At 47.3% G+C, this 17,995-nt stretch overlaps 1 protein-coding gene across 1 annotated transcript in view; it reads right to left on the reverse strand.

The window, feature by feature from the left end:
* Positions 1–7,546, reverse strand: part of PER1 (period circadian regulator 1) — a 29,528-nt gene extending 21,982 nt beyond the window's left edge. Inside the window, exon 1 of the mRNA XM_075272448.1 lies at positions 7,214–7,546. The gene's annotated coding sequence lies outside the window, so the exon portion shown is untranslated. The remainder of the gene's footprint in view (positions 1–7,213) is intronic.
* Positions 7,547–17,995: the final 10,449 nt, after the last annotated feature.

Raw genomic sequence — 17,995 nt, forward strand, 5'->3', positions numbered from 1 at the left:
GTATCTGCAGGAAATTCAGCAGCGGGTACCTTTATCTCCTTTATCTCTAACAAATCGTAATTAGAAAGATGTCGAATTGCGCAAGGAACACACCCAGACAGGGCGAGCGTGCCAAGAACATAATGTTCTAGCTTCGGCAAACATAGACGGTAGTGAGAGGGATGAGAGAGATACAGAAGCCGGGCAGGAAAGAGTGCAGAGGGGAGAAGAGGAAATCCAAGGGATCCCTCGAATGACATCACAACCCCGCACGTAATAGACCCCCATACACAGGGATAATGAGCGACAGTCGCGCTCTATCAGGTTACTGCCTCCTTACATAAAAGCACAATGTCATGATAGTGGCTTATATAAAGACTTATTATGTAAAAGTGTGCAAGGCAGTGTGAGCCGGGGAGTTCGGGGATTTCTAGTGATCCCTTACTGGAGTACCTCTGTAATAGAGGAGGGGGTTATCTAACCATACAATGTAATGGTCAAGTGGCCCGGCATGGCTGCAAGAAGTATCCAGTGTTTAGCTATCAAACAAGGCAATAAGGGTAATAAAAGCCCCTACTACATACTGTAGGGTTAGTATAACAGGCAGAAGGTGGAAGTAATGGGCATGCAATGGATACAGGGGTCTGGTCACCAAATACATGCAATGAGGAAAGGGAGGCAGCAAATGAATGCAAAAGGAACAAAAGTTCCAGCTACTAAATACATGCAAATGGAATAGGGGCACAATCAGCATATGCATGCAAATGGGACGGGGGTCTGGTCACTATGTGAATGCAAAAGGGAAAGGTGTCCGGTCACTAAATGAGTGCACAGGGATACGGTCACTAAATGAATGCACAGGGGTCCGGTCACTAAATGAATGCACAGGGGTCCGGTCACTAAATGAATGCACAGGGGTCCGGTCACTAAATGAATGCACAAGGGTCCGGTCACTAAATGAATGCACAGGGGACAGGGGTCCGGTCACTAAATGAATGCATAAGGGTCCGGTCACTAAATGAATGCACAGGGGACAGGGGTCCGGTCACTAAATGAATGCACAAGGGTCCGGTCACTAAATGAATGCACAGGGGACAGGGGTCCGGTCACTAAATGAATGCACAAGGGTCCGGTCACTAAATGAATGCACAAGGATCCGGTCACTAAATGAATGCACAAGGGTCCGGTCACTAAATGAATGCACAGGGGACAGGGGTCCGGTCACTAAATGAATGCACAAGGGTCCGGTCACTAAATGAATGCACAAGGATCCGGTCACTAAATGAATGCACAAGGGTCCGGTCACTAAATGAATGCACAGGGGACAGGGGTCCGGTCACTAAATGAATGCACAGGGGTCCGGTCACTAAATGAATTCACAGGGGTCCGGTCACTAAATGAATGCACAGGGGTCCGGTCACTAAATGAATGCACAAGGGTCCGGTCACTAAATGAATGCACAAGGGTCCGGTCACTAAGTGCATGCAAAGTGGACAGGGGTCCAACCTCTGAAAACCAGGGGTCCAGCCACCAAATGTTCTCAATGGTTGTAGGAATTTCTCAGTTGGAGACTCCGGCAGCGTGTAGTGGTCCAGCAACCTTGCAAATCATAGGTGTCCAATTCAATATAGAAATACAAGGATCCGGTCTCCAAACACATGACGATACACGTTCCAGCATACAGATGTTCAAAATTTGCCAAATGTTCAACCTCCACATTTATCTGAAATAGGGGTGAAGCCTTCAAGTCCAACTTTCCTGAAGTAGTGAGAGGGCCCTACACCCCCATGTCTTCCAATAAGACTACTGCGGGTGGGTGCAGCAGATCATTGTACAAATGGATCCACAAGGTACGTCAATGCCCTTAATATGCCCAGCAGAGGATCAGGGTGGGTGTCCATCTTCTGCAAAACCAGCCGCCGAAAAGACAACCTGTGTGTAAAGAAGTAGCGTGCCGCCAGCACAGGAACGCCTCATTACCCTCAGTCATGTCGAATATCCGACGTCTCACCCCGTGCCAGCCTGAGCATCTATTTATAACCCCCTCAGGCCCATACAATGTCATGTATCATCTACTGCCAGCTTCACATCATCATAGGGAGACAAAAAGAATAGAGCAATTTACCCGGACCTGGCGAGGACTCTGCTCTCCCTCAAAATAGCTCTTATTACGCAAGGAGGTGAAATAGCATCAACACTCTGCCAAATACACAACCAAGACTTCTAGTACCATGTCCAAGCCACGGCATGTCCTGGAGTGGAAACAGGGGGGGGGTCAGAGTGACGTGACGGTGGAAAATATCAGCAAGGAGGAAAATGAGAGTATTCCAGACGGGTCATACAAGGCGCAGCCACTTACATGGTCCTGACAACATATTCAAAGTTCTTCTGCCTTCCCGTTCGGTCGTCACCTTGGAAGCCTCCATCTTCTTCAGGAACGGACTCTCTGCGCGTCTTCTTCCGGAGATGGGTTCAAACTTCTAGGCCTCGGGCAGAGCCCACTGAGAATGCCCAAAGGCCACAAGAAAATGGCTGCTTACACAGCTTACTGTGGCCGTGGGTCTTGTGCCCGAGACCTAGAAGTTTCAGCCCAGCTCCGGAAGAAGACACGCAGAGAGTCCGTTCCTGAAAAAGATGGAGGCTACGCTGGAGAGTTCTCTCGTAGCATTGGGGACACCCCCAGTGCTGTTTGAGTGCTAGGGACTGCCCCCAGTGCTGCGAGAGAACTGATTTGCATACAGACGAAAACCGGGATTCCTACCGAACGGCGGCGCGGAGAAGACATCTAAAGGTAGGAGAAGAATAGACTTTCTTAAGGCTCTTCCTACGTGTTATTGAGAAAACAATTTGATTTTAATGGTAGAATCCCTTTAATGACGATTACATAATGGGGGTTGGTGGTGGGTAACCTCATAACCCATGCCATTGGGTCAAGTGGATTCAAGCTGGAGGTTCGTGCTCGTAACTTAAACATCCAGGACCTGGTGCCGCAGCTGACCTTGGCCCCACCACTCAAATATGATGACGTCCACCCGTGGATAAGGTTGATACGAACTAATGTGGCATTGCCTAGATTGTTCAATCCATCGAGAATTCATCATTTCGTAACCAGGATCATAAGTCATCGTGCCTACGCACCGACCACCTCTGTCCGCCAACATGGACAGTCACTGGAACCTGGTTGCGATAGCAACGTGTGCAACTCCGATCACTACGCCGCTGCCTGTCAGTAATAATTAGAGTGGTCTGGAGACACATCGCACCGCTAGGATATACGTGTGAGGGCTTATGGGGGGGGGGGGGGTGAGTCACTCCGGCATTGACTGCTTAGGAAGATACCAGTTAAATGTTGAGATCTGTTCAATTAAAGGGCAATTCCGCATGGTTGTGAAGAAGTACGGCCTGTACGGCCGGGCATCAATATTAGCCAACAGGGCCCCGCTCAACCAACGACTAATAAACTAGAGACCTCTCGGACTTTTCTGTTGACTGGGTCCGGGTAGTGATCCAGCTCTCCATGACACCAAAACCGGAGACCATTGTGGTCACTTGTCGATGCTGAATGCAGATTTCCAGTTTAGATTTCCCCCCCAGAGGTCGAAGATCCCCAACGAGATGATGTTATTATATTGTAAATGTTATTGTTTATTCACGGGGGTCCTAAACCAGATGAGCTAGCCTTGGGCGCCCATCACCCGGTTATTGGTTCTCCAGTAGTCCCTTCCTTGGACCACTTTTACTCAGTACTAGTCCAGTCATATTAATGTGACCGCCGCCTACTTTTGACGTCAACGTTATATAACCAATGGCAGAAGGCGTGTGTCATCAGCCATCTGGGTGCACTCATCTATCCTTGCGGACCATGTTCACCCCTACATGCGAATTGTTTTTCCTCAGGATGATGGCGTCTACCAGCAGGACAATGCCACGTGTCATAAAGCTCGCCGTGTACGTGCGTGGTTCGAGGAGCACCAGGAGGAGTTTACCGCACTCCCTTGGCCAGCAAATTCCCAGGACTTGAACCCAATCGAGAATCTGTGGGATCACCTCCATCGGTGGATCACAGCACTGGAGTCGGCATGGCTCAACATCCCAGTGACCATCATCACACCATCCCCTCTCTTCCTGCACGTCTCGTAGCGCTCCGCTCTGCCAAAGGGGGTTATTCTGGATTTTGACAGGTGGACTGTGTATAAAGAGGCTGAAACCTGTATTGGTCACGTCCAGGTGACGCTGTTGTAGGGTCCGTTACAGTGTACACGATCAGGACAGTTGTATATGCCTGTATATAACAGACATGGATTCTTACTTCACTTTGATAGTTGAAGATGTCCAGCGGGGCCATCAGATCAGAATTGGCCACCCGTCTGGCCAAAAGTGGTCTTCATGGAAAAATTGTGGCCAAACCTTTATTAACCCTTCCATTTCTGAAAGCATTCTTTCTGCGCAGCATTGTCTCCACACGTGCCTAAAACTTTTGCACGGTACTATCTATCCTGCTCCACTACAGAAGATTGTCTAGGACATCGGAGCGATCCACTGCTGCTCTGCACATGTGACCAACTGGCCTAAAAACGAGAACGTCGCCATCGGCAGCTTGTTTCTTCACTTCTGCAGAAGACAGACCGAGCTGATCCTGGATTTATAAAAGGTCTGGCGCGGTGAGGGGCCGCCGCCGGTCGCACGAATCACGAATAAACAAAGCTTACGGAAAATTTATAAAAAAGAAGCCTTGGAGCAATTAATCTCCTCCAGACGTCACTGGCCCATGACCTCAGGGGACCTGACAGGTAGGAGATTATTTTATGAGGAGGCGGCGTCCATACGCGATTGGCTGCTTCGAACATCGGGGGGCGTGGTTTTCTGCACCGCACACTCCGACACACGAGCTTGCATACTTTTCCGTTTCTACACGCCTTCCTTGTCCGTCATGTTCCTCTCCCCGGCTTCGGGGCATTAGCTAGGTTAGTGGGGCAGCCAATGAGAGCTCTGCCGGGATATCATCCAAATACAATGGCACATGAGCGGAGCACATGTGGGGGTGGGGAACATGCGGTGATAAAGCGTGCGTCAGTGCATGGATTTAATGTTCAATAGGCCAACAGCGAGCATGAATGAGGAGAGAGAAGGAGAGTGGGAGAGAAGCTAAAGACGTAAAAAATAACCGGAAATATTGAGACGGCAGAGAACTGCGGTAAACATGGCGGTGCAATTTGCGAGCCATAGCTTCTCACGGGCCAGGAAGTGGTGATAAAGGGTGTACAGAAATGGTAGCATACCTCCTCAATGTGCCACCGGGGGAGAGGGGAGAGGAACCCATAGGCATTAGACGGTTGGGAGGACCCCATAGGCGTTAGACGGTTGGGAGGACCCCATACGCGTTAGACGGTTGGGAGGACCCCATACGCGTTAGACGGTTGGGAGGACCCAATAGGCATTAGACGGTTGGGAGGACCCCATACGCGTTAGACGGTTGGGAGGACCCCATAGGCGTTAGACGGTTGGGAGGACCCCACACACATTACAGATGGAAGACTACACAAAAGTCGCTGTATGACCATGCAACCCAATCTATGCAGCGCCCTATAGTGGTTGAGCAGATACGAGTAGAGCCATATAATGTTGTAAGAGATGTCCTATCCAGAAGAAGAACCAAAGCACATTATAGCTATATAACACAAAGAAATTCCTAGAAATAGATTATGTCAGTGAGCAGCAAGGTGAGGACGATCGCAACACATAATATTCTCCTATCTGAGTCAGGAGTGAGTTATGTAAGAAGACTGTGACATAAGAACAGAGACGAAGGAGGAAGAGGAGGAAGAGGAGGACCAAGACACCGAGGAGAACAACATGAAACGTAACCAGTAATAACAACCAATAACAGCTGCACACTGACACCAGAGGGCGCAATAATACAGTAGCTATATACTTGTACATGACAGGCAGTATTATAGTAGTTATATTCTTGTACATAGGAGCAGTATTATAGTAGTTATATTCTTGTACATAGGAGGTAGTATTATAGTAGTTATATTCTTGTACATAGGAGCAGTATTATAATAGTTATATTCTTGTACATAGGAGCAGTATTATAGTAATTATATTCTTGTACATAGGAGCAGTATTATAGTAGTTATATTCTTGTACATAGGAGTAGTATTATAGTAGTTATATTCTTGTACATAGGAGCAGTATTATAGTAGTTATATTCTTGTACATAGGAGCAGTATTATAGTAGTTATATTCTTGTATATAGGAGTAGTATTATAGTAGTTATATTCTTGTACATAGGAGCAGTATTATAGTAGTTATATTCTTGTACATAGGAGTAGTATTATAGTAGTTATATTCTTGTACATAGGGGGCAGTATTATAGTTATACTAATGTACATATATGACAGTTTTATATACACCATAATAAAATCAGGTTATGTAATTCTTGCAGTATTATGACATACTTCCCACCATTTTCTAGGTTTGTGTTTGCTCTCAGTAAATGGGCTGGTTCTTGTTCATACACAGAGGCTCATGACGCCCTCTTACGGTTTGGTAACATATGGTATTGGCAGATTACTCTGAGATGGATTCCACCTCTAAATCACTTCCAAATTTCCACCAGAAGCTTTTTCTCATTGTTTTCAATGTGAGGCAGTGACGGACAATGAAAAAAAACAATCGCCCTGCTTGATCTTCCCACGAATTTTGCCTGTGATTCAGCTCCAGAACCCTCAGTGAGGGACTACCGCTGTTTAGCCCCATTGTGACTGAATACTGCATTGAGCTGTGTGCACAGAGCCTTACCGCTGAAGGTTTGTTACAGCTGGATCCTGCTTAGACATGAGGAGCCATCAGCAGCTTGTTACATTGTATCTGTGCAGGGAAGACATAGCACAAGACCAGACTGTTCCACTCGCACATTATAGTAGAGGCAACTGTAACAAACCCTCTGCTGTGATAACAACCAGACAGTGAAAGAGTGAGCACAAGAGAGGAAGAGAAATATATTCCCATCATACATGTCATGTACTACAGTATAGGGATGTGGCCATGGCAGCGCCATCCTATGCCTACCTGATGATGGTTTCCATGATGAAGGAGATGCTGCATTGGTCATCAGCTCATCATGTACTGATCGGTCAGATTAATATTGGTGCGACATGGTCGTACATGAGAACAGGGTCACTCATACAGGGTAGTCCTTGTGTAACTGCATTATATGGTGCCCACCTACCTGGTGTCTCTGGACAGCGGCTGATCTATCGGGTCACCAGGTCGCCCGGCAGGGTCTGTGTAGGGTAAATAACTTCTGATCGATTTCACCATCCATGGGGTCCGCCTCTGAACACGAATAAGTCTATTTTGGGGTCACCTCAGGCTCTTCCCCTCACACCCGAGCAGTGACTACAGCTGTATTCCGGGTCACCTCTCCCCTCACACCCGAGCAGTGACTACAGCTGTATTCCGGGTCACCTCTCCCCTCACACCCGAGCAGTGACTACAGCTGTATTCCGGGTCACCTCTCCCCTCACACCCGCTGTCACTACTTCAGTGTTTGGGGTCGGTGTTGCTGCTTCTCATTCCATTCCCAGCTACACGTGAGAGCGCAGCGCTGAGTCACACCCACCACCGCTGATTGGTCGTCCGAGATCTCGGCCACGCCCCTTAGGCAGTGATTGGAGGAGCGCTGGGCGGGAACAAAACGAGGTGAGGAGACACGAGACAAGGAATGTGTGTGATACAGTGACATAATAACACAATGACGGGGGAGCAATACAGACTGCTGCAACTATACATGAGGTGACCTGACACTACAGGCTGCTGCAACTATACATGAGGTGACCCGACACTACAGGCTGCTGCAACTATACATGAGGTGACCTGACACTACAGGCTGCTGCAACTATACATGAGGTGACCCGACACTACAGGCTGCTGCAACTATACATGAGGTGACCCGACACTACAGGCTGCTGCAACTATACATGAGGTGACCCGACACTACAGACTGCTGCAACTATACATGAGGTGACCTGACACTACAGACTGCTGCAACTGTACATGAGGTGACCCGACACTACAGGCTGCTGCAACTATACATGAGGTGACCTGACACTACAGACTGCTGCAACTATACATGAGGTGACCTGACACTACAGACTGCTGCAACTATACATGAGGTGACCCGACACTACAGGCTGCTGCAACTGTACATGAGGTGACCCGACACTACAGGCTGCTGCAACTATACATGAGGTGACCCGACACTACAGGCTGCTGCAACTATACATGAGGTGACCCGACACTACAGACTGCTGCAACTATACATGAGGTGACCCGACACTACAGACTGCTGCAACTATACATGAGGTGACCCGACACTACAGACTGCTGCAACTGTACATGAGGTGACCCGACACTACAGGCTGCTGCAACTGTACATGAGGTGACCCGACACTACAGGCTGCTGCAACTGTACATGAGGTGACCCGACACTACAGGCTGCTGCAACTGTACATGAGGTGACCCGACACTACAGGCTGCTGCAACTGTACATGAGGTGACCCGACACTACAGACTGCTGCAACTGTGCATGAGGTGACCCGACACTACAGGCTGCTGCAACTGTACATGAGGTGACCCGACACTACAGGCTGCTGCAACTGTGCATGAGGTGACCCGACACTACAGGCTGCTGCAACTGTACATGAGGTGACCCGACACTACAGACTGCTGCAACTGTACATGAGGTGACCCGACACTACAGGCTGCTGCAACTGTACATGAGGTGACCTGACACTACAGGCTGCTGCAACTGTGCATGAGGTGACCTGACACTACAGGCTGCTGCAACTGTGCATGAGGTGACCCGACACTACAGGCTGCTGCAACTGTGCATGAGGTGACCCGACACTACAGGCTGCTGCAACTGTACATGAGGTGACCCGACACTACAGGCTGCTGCAACTGTACATGAGGTGACCCGACACTACAGGCTGCTGCAACTGTACATGAGGTGACCCGACACTACAGGCTGCTGCAACTGTACATGAGGTGACCCGACACTACAGACTGCTGCAACTGTACATGAGGTGACCCGACACTACAGGCTGCTGCAACTGTGCATGAGGTGACCCGACACTACAGGCTGCTGCAACTGTACATGAGGTGACCCGACACTACAGGCTGCTGCAACTGTACATGAGGTGACCCGACACTACAGACTGCTGCAACTGTACATGAGGTGACCCGACACTACAGGCTGCTGCAACTGTACATGAGGTGACCCGACACTACAGGCTGCTCCAACTGTACATGAGGTGACCCGACACTACAGGCTGCTGCAACTGTGCATGAGGTGACCCGGCACTACAGGCTGCTGCAACTGTACATGAGGTGACCCGACACTACAGACTGCTGCAACTGTACATGAGGTGACCCGACACTACAGGCTGCTGCAACTGTACATGAGGTGACCTGACACTACAGGCTGCTGCAACTGTGCATGAGGTGACCCGACACTACAGGCTGCTGCAACTGTGCATGAGGTGACCCGACACTACAGGCTGCTGCAACTGTGCATGAGGTGACCCGACACTACAGGCTGCTGCAACTGTACATGAGGTGACCCGACACTACAGGCTGCTGCAACTGTACATGAGGTGACCCGACACTACAGGCTGCTGCAACTGTACATGAGGTGACCCGACACTACAGGCTGCTGCAACTGTACATGAGGTGACCCGACACTACAGACTGCTGCAACTGTACATGAGGTGACCCGACACTACAGGCTGCTGCAACTGTGCATGAGGTGACCCGACACTACAGGCTGCTGCAACTGTACATGAGGTGACCCGACACTACAGGCTGCTGCAACTGTACATGAGGTGACCCGACACTACAGACTGCTGCAACTGTACATGAGGTGACCCGACACTACAGGCTGCTGCAACTGTACATGAGGTGACCCGACACTACAGGCTGCTCCAACTGTACATGAGGTGACCCGACACTACAGGCTGCTGCAACTGTGCATGAGGTGACCCGGCACTACAGGCTGCTCCAACTGTACATGAGGTGACCCGACACTACAGGCTGCTGCAACTGTACATGAGGTGACCCGACACTACAGGCTGCTGCAACTGTACATGAGGTGACCCGGCACTACAGGCTGCTGCAACTGTGCATGAGGTGACCCGACACTACAGGCTGCTGCAACTGTGCATGAGGTGACCTGACACTACAGGCTGCTGCAACTGTGCATGAGGTAACCTGACACTACAGGCTGCTGCAACTGTACATGAGGTGACCTGACACTACAGACTGCTGCAACTGTGCATGAGGTGACCCGACACTACAGACTGCTGCAACTGTGCATGAGGTGACCCGACACTACAGACTGCTGCAACTGTGCGTGAGGTGACCCTACACTACAGGCTGCTGCAACTGTGCATGAGGTGACCTGACACTACAGGCTGCTGCAACTGTGCGTGAGGTGACCTGACACTACAGACTGCTGCAACTGTGCATGAGGTGACCCGACACTACAGACTGCTGCAACTGTGCGTGAGGTGACCCGACACTACAGGCTGCTGCAACTGTGCATGAGGTGACCTGACACTACAGGCTGCTGCAACTGTACATGAGGTGACCCGACACTACAGACTGCTGCAACTGTACATGAGGTGACCCGACACTACAGGCTGCTGCAACTGTGCATGAGGTGACCCGACACTACAGGCTGCTGCAACTGTGCATGAGGTGACCTGACACTACAGGCTGCTGCAACTGTGCGTGAGGTGACCTGACACTACAGGCTGCTGCAACTGTGCATGAGGCGACCTGACACTACAGGCTGCTCCAACTGTGCATGAGGCGACCTGACACTACAGGCTTCTCCACTTGTGCATAATAATAATAATACATTTTATTTATATAGCGCCAACATATTCCGCAGCACTGTACAATTTATAGGGTTCAGATACAGACATACATAACAAAGAACGTCATTTCACACAATGGGACTGAGGGCCCTGCTCAAAAGAGCTTACAATCTATGAGGTAGAGGGGGTGACACAAGAGGTAGCAGGGGCGGCATTGCTTATACAGTGTTCAGACAATTTTGTAATAGAGGTTACAGTCATTACACAAACAAAACTTTGTGAGCTGTCACTAGTCGTGTCCTTTAACATGTGGATAGAGCTTGGACAACTATGTTAGTCTGAAAAGGCATCAAGAACGGAAGGGTTAGCATGAGGTAACCTGACACTACAGGCTGCTCCAACTGTGCATGAGGTGACCTGACACTACAGGCTGCTGCAACTGTGTGTGATAATATAGTATGTGAGGTAACCTGACACTAACAGTCATGGCCAAAAGTTTTGAAAATGATACAAATATTAATTTTTACAAAGTCTACTGCTTCAGTTTTCCTAATGGCAATTTGCATATACTCCAGAATGTTATAAAGAGTGATCAGCTTAATTACTTGCAAAGTCAATATTTGCCTAGAAAATGAACTTTATCCCCCCAAAACACATTTCAACATCATTGCAGCCCTGCCTTAAAAGGACCAGCTAACATTGTTTCAGTGATTGCTCCATTAACACAGGTGTGGGTGTTGATGAGGACAGGGCTGGAGATCAATCTGTCATGATTAAGTAAGAATGACATCACTGGACACTTTATAAGGAGGCTGGTGCTTGGCATCATTGTTTCTCTTCTGTTAACCATGGTTATCTCTAAAGAAACACGTGCAGTCATCATTGCACTGCACAAAAATGGCCTAACAGGGAAGAGTATCGCAGCTAGAAAGATTGCACCTCAGTCAACAATCTATCGCATCATCAAGAACTTCAAGGAGAGAGGTTCCATTGTTGGCAAAAAGGCTCCAGGGCGCCCAAGAAAGACCAGCAAGCGCCAGGACCGTTTCTTAAAAGTGTTTCAGCTGTGGGATCGGGCTACCAGCAGTGCAGAGCTTGCTCAGGAATGGCAGCAGGCAGGTGTGAGTGCATCTGCATGCACTGTGAGGCAGAGACTCTTGGAGCAAGGCCTGGTCTCAAGGAGGGCAGCGAAGAAGCCACTTCTCTCCAGAAAAAACATGAGGGACAGACTGATATTCTGCAAAAGGTACAGGGAGTGGACTGCTGAGGACTGGGGTAAAGTCATTTTCTCTGATGAATCCCCTTTTCGTTTGTTTGGGACATCTGGAAAACAGCTTATTGGGAGAAGAGGAGGTGAGCGCTACCACCAGTCTGGTCTCATGCCAACTGTAAAGCATCCTGAAACCATTCATGTGTGGGGTTGCTTCTCAGCCAAGGGAATCGGCTCTCTCACAGTCTTGCCTAAAAACACAGCCATGAATAAAGAATGGAACCAGAATGTCCTCCAAGATCAACTTCTCCCAACCATCCAAGAGCAGTTTGGCGATCAACAATGCCTTTTCCAGCATGACGGAGCACCTTGCCATAAAGCAAAGGTGATAACTAAATGGCTCAGGGAACAAAACAGAGAGATTTTGGGTCCATGGCCTGGAAACTCCCCAGATTTTAATCCCATTGAGAACTTGTGGTCAATCATCAAGAGACGGGTGGACAAACAAAAACCTACAAATTCTGACACAATGCAAGCATTGATTGTGCAAGAATGGACTGCTATCAGTCAGGATTTGGTCCAGAAGTTGATTGAGAGCATGCCAGGGAGAATTGCAGAGGTCCTGAAGAAGAAGGGTCAACACTGCAAATATTACACCGCTGCATTAACTCATTCTAACTGTCAGTATAAGCTTTTATTACTCATAATATGATTGTAATTCTATTTCTGTATGTGATAAAAACATCTGACAAACACACAGAAAAACCAGAGGGAGCAGATCATGTGACAAGAGAAGATTTGTGTCATTCTCAAAACCTTTGGCCATGACTGTACAGGCTGCTCCAATTGTGTGTGATACAGTATCAATATACAGATTTAAACTTAACATATTTAGTATAAATGCAAAATATCAAAAGTTAGGTGAACAAAGTATTCTTGCCCACCGAAATAGAAAAACAGATATAAGAATTAGTCTTACCCCAGTTAGTGGAGTTGTTGTAGGAAATCAATGTTAGTGGGCGGGATCTTGCCAAAATGTTCCTGAATAACCACCATAACGTCTCACAAATAAAGCTCCCGCCCATACAAGGGTGGTCCCAACCCTAGCCCTACTATGACCCTAGGAGTTGATAATCCTCCTCTTCTCCCTCCCCGACAGTTGTCGGTATTACACCATGCAAAATGGGAATTAAAGACTCCTCAGGGGATCAGAGAATATAGAATGAAGGATGCTAGCAGAAAAAGGAACCCACTGAAGTCAATGGGAGGCTTTTTTTTTTCAGCGCTGAAATTCTACACCAAATTCCTCAGCATTTTCCACCGTGTGAATGGACCCTAAGAGAGCAGCTGCTAAAATACCATTACAAAGCAGTAAACAGGTATGTGAAGATGTTGGTGCCTCAAACCTCAAGGTGTAGGATCCTCCAGAGGCTTGCAGTTGTGCATCAACCTACCATTTGGCCACCCTTAAACAGTGTTCACAAGTAGACATACATGAAGGCTAATTGTGAAATAGTCTTGTTTACTGATGGGTGTCGTGCAACCCTAGATGGTCCAGATGGATGGAGTAGTAGATGGCCACCATGTCCTGACAAGACTGCAAAGTCAGCAAGGTAGACCCCTTTAGGGTCCCTGAAGGTAAAAATTACCTCTGACTGACCACTTTCTTCTATGGTACACAAAGAAGAACCTTCCATAGCAAAATCATCTTCATGTAGGACAATGCACCATCTTATCCTGTAAAGAAGACCTTGGAGTCATTGGCTGCTATGGGCATATAAGGAGAGAAACTCCTGGTGTGGTCACCATCCTGCCCTGACCTCAACTCTATGGAGAACCTTTGGAGTATCCTCAAGTAAAAGATCTATGAGGGTGGAAGGTAGTTCACATCAGAACAGCAGCTCCAGAGGCGTTTTTGACATCCTGCAAAGACATTCAAGCAGAAACTATCCAAAAACTCACAAGTTCATGCGAATCCCATGCCCACCTTGCAGTAAAAACCGCAATGCAGACACGATGTGATTTCCAAAACCGTTTTGTGGCCGGCGGCTTCCCCGTAGATATAATGGTAACAGAAACACTCTGTGAACTTCCTGTTTAAAGGCGATACTTATTTTTCGGCTAGCTGAAAAAATCCAGGAAAAATCAGCATCTGACTCTCATTGAAGTACAGTCCTATGAAAAAGTTTGGGCACCCCTATTAATCTTAATCATTTTTAGTTGTAAATATTTTGGTATTTGCAACAGCCATTTCAGTTTGATGTATCTAATAACTGATGGACACAGTAATATTTCAGGATTGAAATGAGGTTTATTGTACTAACAGAAAATGTGCAATATGCATTAAACCAAAATTTGACCGGTGCAAAAGTATGGGCACCTCAACAGAAAAGTGACATTAATATTTAGTAGATCCTCCTTTTGCAAAGATAACAGCCTCTAGTTGCTTCCTGTAGCTTTTAATCAGTTCCTGGATCCTGGATGAAGGTATTTTGGACAAACAATTCAAGTTCAGTTAAGTTAGATGGTCGCCGAGCATGGACAGCCCGCTTCAAATCATCCCACAGATGTTCAATGATATTCAGGTCTGGGGACTGGGATGGCCATTCCAGAACATTGTAATTGTTCCTCTGCATGAATGCCTGAGGATTTGGAGCAGTGTTTTGGATCATTGTCTTGCTGAAATATCCATCCCCGGCGTAACTTCAACTTCGTCACTGATTCTTGAACATTATTCTCAAGAATCTGCTGATACTGAGTGGAATCCATGCGACTCTCAACTTTAACAAGATTCCCGATGCCGGCATTGGCCACACAGCCCCAAAGCATGATGGAACCTCCACCAAATTTTACAGTGGGTAGCATGTGTTTTTCTTGGAATGCTGTTTCTTTTTGGACGCCATGCATAACGCCTTTTTTTATAACCAAACAACTCAATTTTTGTTTCCAAAATGAAGCTGGCTTGTCCAAATGTGCTTTTTCATACCTCAGGCAACTCTATTTGTGGCGTACGTGCAGAAACGGCTTCTTTCTCATCACTCTCCCATACAGCTTCTATTTGTGCAAAGTGCGCTGTATAGTTGACCGATGCACAGTGACACCATCTGCAGCAAGATGATGCTGCAGCTCTTTGGAGGTGGTCTGTGGATTGTCCTTGACTCTTCTCACCATTCTTCTTCTCTGCCTTTCTGATATTTTTCTTGGCCTGCCACTTCTGGGCTTAACAAGAACTGTCCCTGTGGTCTTCCATTTCCTTACTATGTTCCTCACAGTGGAAACTGACAGGTTAAATCTCTGAGACAACTTTTTGTATCCTTCCCCTGAACAACTATGTTGAACAATCTTTGTTTTCAGATCATTTGAGAGCGGGCTGTCCATGTTCGGAGACCATCAAACTTAACTGAACTTGAATTGTTTTGTAGAAAGAAATGGTCCAAAATCCCTTCATCCAGGATCCAGGAACTGATTAAAAGCTACAGGAAGCAACTAGAGGCTGTTATCTTTGCAAAAGGAGGATGTACTAAATATTAATGTCACTTTTCTGTTGAGGTGCCCATATTTTTGCACCGGTCAAATTTTGGTTTAATGCATATTGCGCATTTTCTGTTAGTACAATAAACCTCATTTCAATCCTGAAATATTACTATGTCCATCAGTTATTAGACATATCAAACTGAAATGGCTGTTGCAAACACCAAAATATTTAGAACTAAAAATGATTAAGATTAATAGGGGTGCCCAAACTTTTTCATAGGACTGTAAATGGAGGCTGCTTTCAGATGACATCCTCCTCAAATTCAGCGCCAAATTCCACAGCCAAATATGGCGGCGGACAAAGGAGAAAAATTTCTATTCATTTTCCATTGTGTGAACTAATGATTGAAGATTTGAACACTATACTGACTGATTTCATCCATTTAGGAAATCAGCGAAAAATATAATTTGCATAATAATTTTGAATGAGGTGTATTATAATAATTTCATGGTGCTCTGTACATTAATATATGCTGCTCAAAATATAAAGGGAACCCTCCAATAACACCTCCTAGATCTGAAGGAATGAAATCTTCTCATTGAATACTTTGTTCTGTACAAAGCTGAATGTGATGACAACAAAATCACACAAAAATCATCAATGGAAATCACATTTATTAACCAATGGAGGCCTGGATGTGGAGTCACCCCAAAATTAAAGCGGAAAACCCACTACAGGCTGATCCAACTTTGATGTAATAACCTTAAAACATGTCAGTATGAGGCTGAGTAGTGTGTGTGGCCTCCACGGGCCTGTATGACCTCCCTACAACTCCTGGACATGCTCCTGATGAGGTTGCGGATGGTCTCCTGAGGGATCTCCTCCCAGACCTGGACTAAAGCATCTGCCAACCCCTGGACAGTCTGTGGTGCAACGTGACGTTGGTGGATGGAGCGAGACATGATGTCCCAGATGTGCTCGGATTCAGGTCTGGGGAATGGGCGGGCCAGTCCATAGCTTTAATGCCTACATCTTGCAGGAACTGCTGACACACTCCAGGCACATGAGGTTTGGCATTGTCCTGCATTAGGAGGAACCCAGGGCCAACCGCACCAGCATATGGTCTCACAAGGGGTCTGAGGATCTCATCTCGGTACCTAATGGCAGTCAGGCTACCTCTGGTGAGCTCATGGAGGGCTGTTGTGGCCCCACACCATTACTGACCCTCTGCCAAACTGGTCATGCTGAAGGATGTTGCAGGCAGCAGATCGCTCTCCAGTGGAAGATTAGAGAAGGAATGCCAAGGTGAATCAGGCCTTTCTCATGTTGAAGAGACTTGTTAACCATTGCACCAATGCAGACTCCACTAAGCCCTTTCTCCTAAAACTGACTGGAGCCTGAAGGGACTGGATGTTGTGATGATGCAAGTTTTGGACGGTCAGGTATTGTGTACGATACTCGGACCCTTCACGAAAGTGAAATGAGCCCAGATGACTAAACTTAGATCATTAAAGCTGGAGCTGCTGGTGGTAGTGTGGGCTCTTACAGAAACGTTCACAGACATCTTAATCAGAACAGAGTTTACTTTGTTGACTGATAATTATCCATTGGTACATTTGGACACGGCCAAGGTGGGCTCTCTCAAACAGCGATGGATATCCCGCTTGATCAAATTCTTGTTCAAGCTTTAGTATTGGGCAGAACAAAAAAAGGGGGAGAACACCAAGCGTGCTTATAGTGTAGATGAGTTTGCAATGGATGTTGGAAATAAAAATGTATAGAGAAATCGACCAGTTGGTCCTTCACCTTCAGGTGTTGTAAATAAGTCACCAATAGAAGCACAGAGGTTGAGGTGGCTGCAGAATCCACAGACTGGTCACCGAGGACCAGACAGTAATGGAAGAAAGGAGGCCAGCGGCTGGAGGTGGACATCTGCGTTCTCTGGTTCACAGATTGGAGTGTCGACAAGGTGAATAAACTATATGGTCTTTATTGGACAAAAACGTACTGCACAACGCGTTTCAAGCTCCACAAGCTCTTCTTAAGGTGCACAATTACTTGCCAGGTCGACACTCCAATCTGTGGACCAGAGAGCGCAGACGTCCATCTCCAGCCGTTGGCTTCCTTCCTTAGTATTGGGCAGGACATGACAACGCCAACTCTGATGCTTTGTCCTGCGTAGTGGCTGGAAATACTGCCTGCAAGAAACACAGTTGAGTTCTAAAAAAAATAGTGCATGCCCATCTAAGTAAGACATTTTGCCTGGCTCCATCGTCCCTGAAAAACATGATGATTAGCATGTGCAAGGAGTGCCAAAATTACAGTAGAAGACCAGATCAACTGATCTATACTCGGTACCCCCCACGAGTCAACATGATAGACCATCTCACCGTGGTGGAGTCTCAAGGTGTACAAACACTTCCTGACAATCATCGACTATTTTAG

Source organism: Leptodactylus fuscus, chromosome 5, assembly GCF_031893055.1.
Source record: "Leptodactylus fuscus isolate aLepFus1 chromosome 5, aLepFus1.hap2, whole genome shotgun sequence".
In the NCBI taxonomy this organism is placed as follows: domain Eukaryota; kingdom Metazoa; phylum Chordata; class Amphibia; order Anura; family Leptodactylidae; genus Leptodactylus; species Leptodactylus fuscus.